The following is a 9,941-nucleotide window of genomic DNA, read 5'->3' as shown; positions in this document are numbered from 1 at the left end:
TCATAGCACCGGCCAATGAATCAATACAATGTACACATCCATTTTTAATGCATAACTAGACCATGAAGGCGCGCGTTGCGGCGCCCGTCCACCTTATGAAAAGAACGCTTAAATATTTGGAAGAAGTTAAACAGTTGAAATGTTATTTGAACAGTTTATCTGTAATGCTATGATAAATGTGATGGGGTATAATATTTAGAACTAATCACATCTCAAAAAAAGTTAGAATTAATCAACCATATTTTTTATACACTTTATAAGTATGCAAACATATGGATAGGGATAGACACTGAAACATCTCTCTTCTCCAAGCCTAAATACAGATGCCAATTAGACGACCATCGAATACATAGGACGAGCAACAATACAAACAGATAGTAGCCTTTTGACTTTTCAAACAACATCCGTGTACCTTTAGTGTCTAATGTGTTCAATTTCAACTACTAACACAAAATGTGCAAATATTCGTAGTAACATCATTGTGTCTCGACAACTCGAAATATAAGGACCAACCGATAACCTCAATGAAAGATTAATCCGAAGCATATCATCAACAAACAAGCAAATGAGTCTTGTTGTGGTTCTGCAGTTATTTTGATCTTGTGGTCATGCCTCTATGAAAGAAGAAGAGGCTGGCGCCCTCCCTCAGAAAAAAAGAAGTCGCTGCTCAACACTATGCCGGAGGGAAAACAGCCACATAGACGATTGGGGTCCTCTGCCTCCAGAGTTGTGGCACATGCCATCAATCAACCTGCCAGCCAACTCCCTAACCATCAGAAAGTAATGTCATCCTATTACCAAGCAGTGGTTGGTCCTCATATGGAATGAGGTAGGTCAAATAAAATGCAAGGAAAAAATAGATAACATTTGATCAAATAAAACAACACTAATAGTTATCAGAGAAAAATCTTGACAATATGTGAAAGCAAACAAACAATGTATGTACACAGGTTTACAGGAGACTGCAACTTTAAAAGTCATAGCTAAGTATGATAGGCTATGTTTGATGCAGCAAAGCCCAAGTCTCACTATGTATGATAGACTATGTTCTGTCCATGCAATTTATCCTTACATGAATGCATATATCTAGGGATGCGCAGAAACCAAATAGCATTTTGTCACGGCAGAAGCGCAAAGTATATTTTTCCAATGTAGATCTTTACCTTGACAATTTGACAGTGGTCCAGTGCATACAATTTTATGGGAAAACCTGTTGTGCGATGTAAATCACATCTAAAAGACTAAATCTGATCGTATTTTCTAAAAACAACTGCACCATTCTCGACATGTGCAGGATCTTCCCTTCTGCTAATGGAACCTAGCATTCATGAATATAATGCATGAAATCACAAGAGCTAATACATAAGTGATATTGGTTTATCACGTCTATCCATTCAGGAAGATGATTAATGTCAGCCCTGAAAGAACAGTAGCACTATACGCAGAGCATGACAAATAAGACAGCCCTAGAACATATTTTTCTTTGTGATCTGGATTATGCTTATACAAAATTAACCATTGCTCTGTAGTAGTAACAGTGCTCTAAAGCAGCCAGTGAATTCGAAAACAATTTAAGTTCTTAGCTGATGGTGCAAACAGCTACTAACCTCAAGACCAAAGCTAGACTATCACCTCTACACCAGCTCAGTTGGGCCCAAGTCACAGTTTGTTGTTGCCATAAATCCTTAGATGGCACCTGAACATGGAAACGAGATGTTGTGAACGATCTAACAGAGCTGCAAAAAAAAATGCCTACTTCTCCTTACAGAATTATGGCTAGTATAACAACGCATGTCGAGAATATTTAATATTACATATTAGGACTTATAAATATATATGTCCTCAGTGTCATAATTTCAGATTAACTTCTTCGAAACGAAAACAGTCTTTAAGAACAAATGCCAAAAGCTATCCATGAAAAAAGGTAGCAATGGTTTGACATGTGTTTTAATTTCAGAATTTCACTTCTTAGAAAGGGAAACAGTCTTAGGAACAAATGCCAAAGGGTAATCACAAAATGTGTTGAAGATATGAAGAAGCAATCAGAGGCATGTACTAACAAAATAGATCAGACCTTGGCATGCAAACTCCTCACCTGTAAGCAGAATTAAGAAAATTATTTATCCCAACCAATTAGTCTTCTATAAGCACACGGGAAAGAATATTCACACACACAACATTCACACAAGGTGAGTACGTACATACTTAAGTCGGATCATATCGGTATATCTTTCTTGAGATCGAGAAGTTAAATCTTATCGTAATGCACAACACACAAGAAGGATTAGAGCCACACCTGGAGTAATGTCTTAGAATCATGTAGTCAGAGCAGATCGAGCCTAATCCCTTAATTAATAGAATCACAGGCACATACAATCGGCGGGTACTCCTGCCAAAAGGAAGGACGAAGAAAACAATCTAAGAAACAAAACATATATGAAAGATTATAATATGCTTGAACAGGAAAAAATATTGATGGCTGGAAATTATACCTCAGCAGGAGCAAAGGAAGAGACGTCTATTGCAGCAGCTTGTTCCTTGCAATTAGCAATTTATTGGGAAATGTTTCAACCTTCGCAAGAACATTGGGTTGATTTGGCGTTGCTCCCCTGTCACCGCCTCTCTTTGCCAAACATTTCACCATGCAGTAAGGAGGAAGCGGAAGGGGAGAAAGATATGGAAAGAGCATCTCCAATGAATAATGAGGTTTCCAATGTCGGATGGAAGTAGTGAGGAAAAATAGGGTTCTGTGTCCACATATTTATATGAAGGAGAAGGGTAACGCTAGGACTAATCGTCATAATCACAGGAATGATAAATGAGTCGAAATCACCATCATGAATCCATCATTAAAGCGCCGGAAAATAGAGTTAACTCGTGTAGAAGGAGAACCGTTCTTTCCGTTCCGTTGATGGGTCTGGTCTACGAACATGAAGGAGCAACATTCTTCCGATTTAGTTCATGGGCCTCCGACATCGATGGACCGTGTTGAGCGAGCCAAGTCGACGGCCTGCACGGAATAGAAAATTTGCCGACGGCGGAGCCGAAAAACATACAAAATTGGTCAACTGTACTACTCCAAACAAACCCAGCTGAAATTGAAGTAAAATACGCTGAAATCGTGGAATTTGTAACCTAATTTCGTTGTCCAGCCGTGAGCGGGAGTTGGCGGCGCAGGCGGAGCAACAATTGCGGCGTACACGGAGCAAGAAAACCTGGCCGAAATTGAACTGAAATAAGCTAAAATTGGGGAATCCCTAACCTAACTTAGCTCTCCATGCGGGAGTGCAAGTTTCCGTCGCAGACGGACGAGGAATAGCGACGCGGGCGGAGCAAGAACGATTGTGGAGGATGAGGAGGGTTGCCGGGCGGAGGATGTTCAAGTCGCCTTCGCCGTTTAGTGCGGGATTGCGAGTCGCCGTCGCACACGCACGACCTGGGAGGAGACGAAGAAGGAATATTCTTTTCAATCACCGTTATGTGCTTCAAGCCCAAAACACGTTGGCCTGTTAAACCATTTCAGGGCCCAATCAACGTGGTAAGGCCTAAAACAATACTGGGAGTAGCAGCCCTAGTAGGAAAACGGGCCTTTAGAACGGTAAAAGCCTTTGTAACGGGAGTTCGAGAACAGATACCGGTTCGGTAACGCTAAACGTTTGTACACCCTTAGATTGTCAGATCGAACGGCCCAGAATGTCCAAATGCTGTGGAGAGGTCCTAGTGGTTCCATTATACTGTTAACTAATTTTATTATTCAGATTTTACATCTCAAGAGTGTACACATAAATGAACCAAGGAAAAACAAGAAAAACAAGGTGATTATGTATCATGTAGCCTTGTAGCATGCCGCCAGCCACCATATATGGTTGTAAATAACCGAAGCAACTGTATTCAATGGGATGCACCCTGAATCTAACAATATGCACTCGTTGCGTTTTCAGGAGAAGGTAGGACCCCTCGTGGATCAAATGTGTAGCCATAAGAATAACATGTAAAAAAGTAGCCTTGTAGCATGATGACAACCACCCTGGTTGTAAATAGACCGATCATTCGTCTTCAGTCGGCTACATACATAATCCGGCCATATGCACTGGTCATACCTCTGGTCAAAGGTAAGATCCCTCATGTCCAATGTGTAGCCATTGGAATAACATGTAATAAACGCGCATTTCCAACATTGTTAAATATAATATTCTTTATACACTTCTAAAGTGCTGAAAATAAAGCACCCCCTCAATGAATATGAGCTTTTGCTTTCTTGTCAATCTCAATTCAACTAATTTCTGAACATATTTGTAACAAGTGGCACCAGAACCTGAAGTATGTGCTGTCATTTCATATCTGTGTTACCAAATACATGTATTTTACTTATTTTAAATGTGTTATTGTATGATTACGAATTAATTATTTAATTCTAGAACTAGCACGCGTTTTCAAATATTTTGAAAAGTGTGACCGGAGGTCGGTTAGCAGTTGACCGATCGGATGTTAGAAATTCGACTGGGCGTGTCAGATGGACCGATGATTTGCATGTTTTGGTTTAGGATTTGTAGGGGTGATATCTCTCGGCACTTATGGCGCCATTTTTTTTGCCACCATCGCTCTCCCGTCATATATTCCCGCCACCGCTCTCCCGCCATATTTAAATAGTAGTAAAGATACATCAATAGTGAAATTTAAACGCTACGACATAGTGATACATAGGTGATGCATACATAAATATCTGATACATAGGTGATGCATAGATAGATGTCTGGTACATAGGTCATGCATACATAAATGTCTGATACTATGGACGGTGTCTGGGCTGTCGTGGGGATGATGTATGGGCTGTCGAGGGCTATCGAGCAGGGTCTACCGATGTTGTTTGTGCCGCAACTGCCTGCATATGTGTTGATATGTTTGCATCTCGAGCTGCTTTCCTTTGCACAATTTGTTGCTTCATGAACTCCTGCAGTTTGGTACGCAAAAAACTATACTTTCACTGATGGTTCTGGATGCACAACTTCTTGAAGAGATTCATAAGGTTCTTGTTCCTGAATTGTGTGTAAAAATAGGCCCACAGGTGGCACATGCACCAACAACTCTGAATGTCAATCCACAGTGTTTCTTCCCCAGGCTCGTTGAGTGTCTTAACAGCTTTCAGTATACCTGCATGCATGTAATGAAGGATGCAAACATTCGGCTTGTCCTTCACAATTGAAATCTTCAGCCGCCTGAAGAAACATAACATAACCAGCTTTCGGTGTTCTCACTCTCCATGAAAGCAAAAACGAGTGGCATGATTTGATTGTTTCCGTCCATTTCAACGGAGGTCAAGATTTAACCCTTGTACTGACCGATGAGAAACGTCTCTTTCACACATAACACACATAACACGGGTTGACAGTGCCTGAAAGATTCCATGCATACACCAAACGAGAAAAAACTCTATGCAGAACCCTGTAAATTGGGAACTCCGGCAAAAACAAGTCCTGGATGCTTATATATGTGTCTAGATTCCTCGTCTGCAGTGTGTGCAACAAACGGACAACAACGTCGTATGCGTCTCGAAACGAACCAAATCTCATCTCTCGCGCCCTCTGCTTAGCCCTCCAAACCTTGCCATAAGAAATGGTGTACAAATGATGCTTCTTAACATTCTTTTGTATGCCCCTTACTCCCATGGCTTGCCCTTCCACTATTTCTATGTACAACAACCGAGCTATGAGATTAGACGACAAGTTCGAATGATCGTTGGGATACTTGCAAGCTCACAAGTGTGCGCCACAAAGTCGCTCACATGCCATGTTGTGTTATACTTAGGAACATACCCATGCACCCTTCCAGGACAATTGATGTCCAGGCATTCCATCGTCAGGTATTTTCCAGATGACACGCTTGTTCTGAGCAGCCTTTGAGTCGCCATTGCCCACTTAATTATTGCATCCTGCATATGTCGCTTCAACGAAAACATGGCCCCTACGACAACATTGTTCTGGTGATACTCCCAGTTAGAATCAAGGCCATCATTGATTATCATTGCAGATGAAAATTTCTGATTCCATCTGCCAGGAATAGGCACCTCCTCCCCATCATCAAACTCATCGGAATCATCAACATCACTTTCACCTTCTGTATCTTCCTCTTCCATCTGGTTCTGCATGTATCCATTTTCTTCGTCACCATCAACCTCACTGTCTTCTCCTAGGTAACCATCACCCTGACCACTATAAATATCTTCCGCATGGCTGCTCTGCCCAGGCTCGTAACCACCGCCACCGCCGGGTGCTTGACTGCTCTGGCCAGATTCGTTACCACCGCCACCGCCGGGTGCTTGACTGCTCTGGCCCACCGTAACCGCCTTCAGGAGGCGCTACCTCCTTCGCCACCGGAAAAACTAATGCCACAAGGTTAGTTCCTCTCCTATCAGACCCTTTTAACCAGCTCACCCACTTAGAGGTATCATCTACACGCCTCAGATACCAGAAAATGTTTGATAGCGACTTAGTCCACAATGCATGCACACCCACTGTGTGCACTTCAGGATTAAGCCCGAAACATTCTGTCAACCAGTCCTTCACCTGCTCAATTGTCCATGTTCTAGGGGCAGTCAAATCCATCTCTACAGATTTGAACTCACTCAGATCAACTCCCATATCATTTGATCGGACACTACTCAAACCATAGTAAAATACTATCTTCACTAAGTTTGTCATCTTTGCTCACCTAAAAAAAGTTCCGTCCGCGTCAACAAGTGTAACTACTACACAACACATCAATACACTAACACCAACACCAGCCCACATAAACCTACAGAGTTAACACTAATATGCAAAGATTTTGGTTTATGCTTGTCGCGTGAGCAGCCTCTCCAACTGCAGCAGCACGAACAACACGCAGCAGCTCAACACCAGCACCAATCCGTAGCAGCAACTCAGACCCTTACACCACCACCAACCTCCACTACTTCATCACCATTGCTGCAAAATAGCACCACCAATCACCTCCAAACCTTAACCCATCTGTAGATCGAGCTTCCCTCAACTAATAGCAGCAAAATGGCAAAGTTTTGCTGGCTAAATCAGTGGAAATCTGAGAAAAATAGATTTTTTTGTGTGGTGTTCTTCGTGCTCCCGTCGAACAGTGAGGAGAGCCAGGAAGAAGAAAGAAGGAAGAAGAAAGGAGCGCAGTCGGGGAGCGTCTGCTGGCGCGGCAGGTCGTGCCATGCACGGTCGGACGGCTGCCGACCGATCAGCCTGCTAGTGGCCGACATGGCCTATCAGCTGGTCGGCCTGCGCTGCGACCTGCAGTCGGACGGCTGCTGGCCGATCGGCCCGCTGTTGACCCGTCGGTCGGCTGAAATCCGATCCGGTCACACTTTTGAAAATATTTGAAAACACGTGCTTGTCCTGGAATTAAATAATTAATTCGCATTTATTAAAAAAATGCTTTATACTAGCATATATGGGTTTTTGGCAAAAACATGTGTGGTCAATTGACCACCCTGGTGTCAATGCGGCTCCGCCATTGTTTGTAACACTATCTGGTGGAGGTATATCAATGGTGAAATGAACGGTTCTCCATAATAGATGAGCGAAGGGACAAGCGAAAAATGAATAGATCATGCACTCCTTACAATCACATAAAGCACATTCCTTACAACCATTTTTCGCACCGCGGGGTTATCTTTAGCAAGAATCATTTTCTACTAGGGACAATATATAAAGACCTTTAATTTTAAAGGTACATTTAGTTTTCAAGTAAACTTCCAGAGGTGTTTAGTTTCCACACAAATGTATCCACGTCATCTGTTAAGTTGATCATCATAGGCGTCTAAACCAAATGTAGCCAATCATTCCACTTAAGGTTCTTCGAAATTCGATATTTGAAGGATCTAAAGAGAGAACATCTGCAATAGGAACATTTTTTCTCCACAAAAGAGTGAAGGATACAATCGAGCAAGAAGTTGATCCCCTAACCAGGTATCTTCCCATAAATGAGTCGATTGCCCACTTCCAACTTTGAGTGATCCTCTATTAAAGAAAAATCCTCTTTGAGTCTCATTAAACCTTTCGAGAATTAAGAGTTACTAGTAGGTTTCACAGTCACTTGTAAGTCATATGAATTGGAGAGTCTAACTAGGATGAGATGAGAGGCTCCCATAAAAGAAAACGATGAGCTGGGAGGCTGAACTGAAGATCACCATTCATCAACCATCCAGCTACCCCTTAAGGCTTAGAGCATCTCCAACAGACGCGCTATATAGGCCGCGCGGCATAAAAACGTCCGATATAGCGCGCGCGGGAGGGAATGTGTCGCTCCAGCAGGCGCGGTAAACGGCGCGGCGCTGTAAAAAATTTAGGGCGCGCGGCGTTTTGCACAAAACGGAGCGGCATATCTGGCGCGTCGGCTACAGCGCGCGGCAACGCTCGTCCAAGCGCGAAAAAGCCAACGGCTGGAAATTTCCTCCCCCCGCGCCCGCGCCCTCATTTCCCCACCTACCGCCGGCGCGAAATCCAGCCGCCGCCGGTCGACTCCGCGGCCGCCCCCGCTTCTGCGCGCCGCCGCGCCGTAGATCCGCGTCGCCCGCACCTCCTCCTGGAAGCAGCGGACGCTCCGCCGCACTGTGTCGCTCGCGCCGCCGCCAGCGACGAGCTGTACTCGGCGCTCCTTCTCCAGCGGCATGGCATGGACAATTCAAAGGCTACAAGAAGGATGCCACCATAGTACTTGAAACGGTGGCCGACCAAGAGACTTGGATACGGCATGCTTTCTTTGGAATGCCCGGATCTTGCAATGACATCAATGTTCTTCAACGGTCACCACTAATGACAAGACTTGCAATGCGAGAAGGTCCATTGGTGGAGTTTGAAGCAAATGGCCACAAGTACAACTATGGCTACTTCCTCGCCGACGGCATATATCCAAGGTGGCAAACTTTTGTGAAGCCAATTATTCAACCAAAAGGTAAGAAGCAAACCCAATTCCACAATGCACAAGCGGCGGCTAGGAAAGATGTAGAGAGAGCATTTGGGATTTTGCAAGCCCAATTTGCCATTGTTAGAGGACCGGCTAGATTTTGGGACCAAGATTGCCTTTGGTATATCATGACCGCGTGTGTAATCATGCACAACATGATTATAGAGGATGATCGCGGAAAAGATGTGGATCATACCCACTACGACTTGATGGGGGTTCCCGTGCAAGTGAGGAGATCCGCACATAGGATTGCCCGATTCATTGCCTCATACCATGCCATTCGGTGCAATGACACACATGATGAGCTTCGAAAAGATCTCATGGAAGAATGGTGGAATTGGAATGGACAACAATAGTTGCATATTTGTTGTATTTGTTTGAAAACTATGTGTTGTATTGTCTGAAAACCATGTTGTATTGTTGTATGTTGGACGTGTTGTATTTGGTGTGAAGTATTGTTGTGAACAATGTATTGTATTTGGATGGTACAATTTATTTGTGAATTTTTATATATTGTTTGATCTTGTTGGATACATACTTGTGCGTGTTTGTTGTTTGCGCCGCGCCCGCGCGCTGCAAAATGGCGCGTCCGGCGGAGGTGCTATTTTACCGCGCCAACGCGCGCTGCAAAATGGCGCACCCGGCGGGGGAGAAATCGCTCCGGCGCGCGGCAACGATTTACAGGGCGCATAATCTGAGGTTTAGCGCGCCGCGATATAGCGCGCCTGCTGGAGATGCTCTTAAGCTTCCCTTGCTGCCACCCTGGTTTGACCATCTTCTAAACCCATCACCACCTTTTGAACGACTTTCTAGTATCTTCGTACTTTTCAAACATGTGTCTCCATCCATTCTCTCAAAGCCAAAAACCAGCTTCCCTGCCCAACCGCACTTGCACTATACTACTGATCCTACTACTTTTCCCTCCACTCACGTCCACACATGCATGCATACACATTTGCTTGCACCGCCAACCCCGATCG

General features: G+C 43.9%; 1 long non-coding RNA gene across 2 annotated transcripts; it reads right to left on the bottom strand.

Moving 5' to 3' along the window:
* Positions 1–306: 306 nt before the first annotated feature.
* On the bottom strand, positions 307–2,824 carry LOC124686868. 2 transcript variants are annotated; one of them, XR_006997984.1, is made up of 4 exons: positions 2,493–2,824; positions 2,297–2,389; positions 1,608–1,696; positions 307–751 (listed from the first exon to the last, which is right to left on the bottom strand). It is a non-coding gene; the product is annotated as an uncharacterized LOC124686868 (long non-coding RNA). The 2 variants fall into 2 exon arrangements; XR_006997983.1 differs by having other exon boundaries at positions 308–766.
* Between the last annotated feature and the right edge of the window lie 7,117 nt (positions 2,825–9,941).

This window comes from Lolium rigidum, chromosome 2, assembly GCF_022539505.1.
Source record: "Lolium rigidum isolate FL_2022 chromosome 2, APGP_CSIRO_Lrig_0.1, whole genome shotgun sequence".
Lineage (NCBI taxonomy): Eukaryota > Viridiplantae > Streptophyta > Magnoliopsida > Poales > Poaceae > Lolium > Lolium rigidum.
Note: the sequence above shows the minus strand (reverse complement) of the source record. Positions and strands in the feature narration are given on the sequence as shown.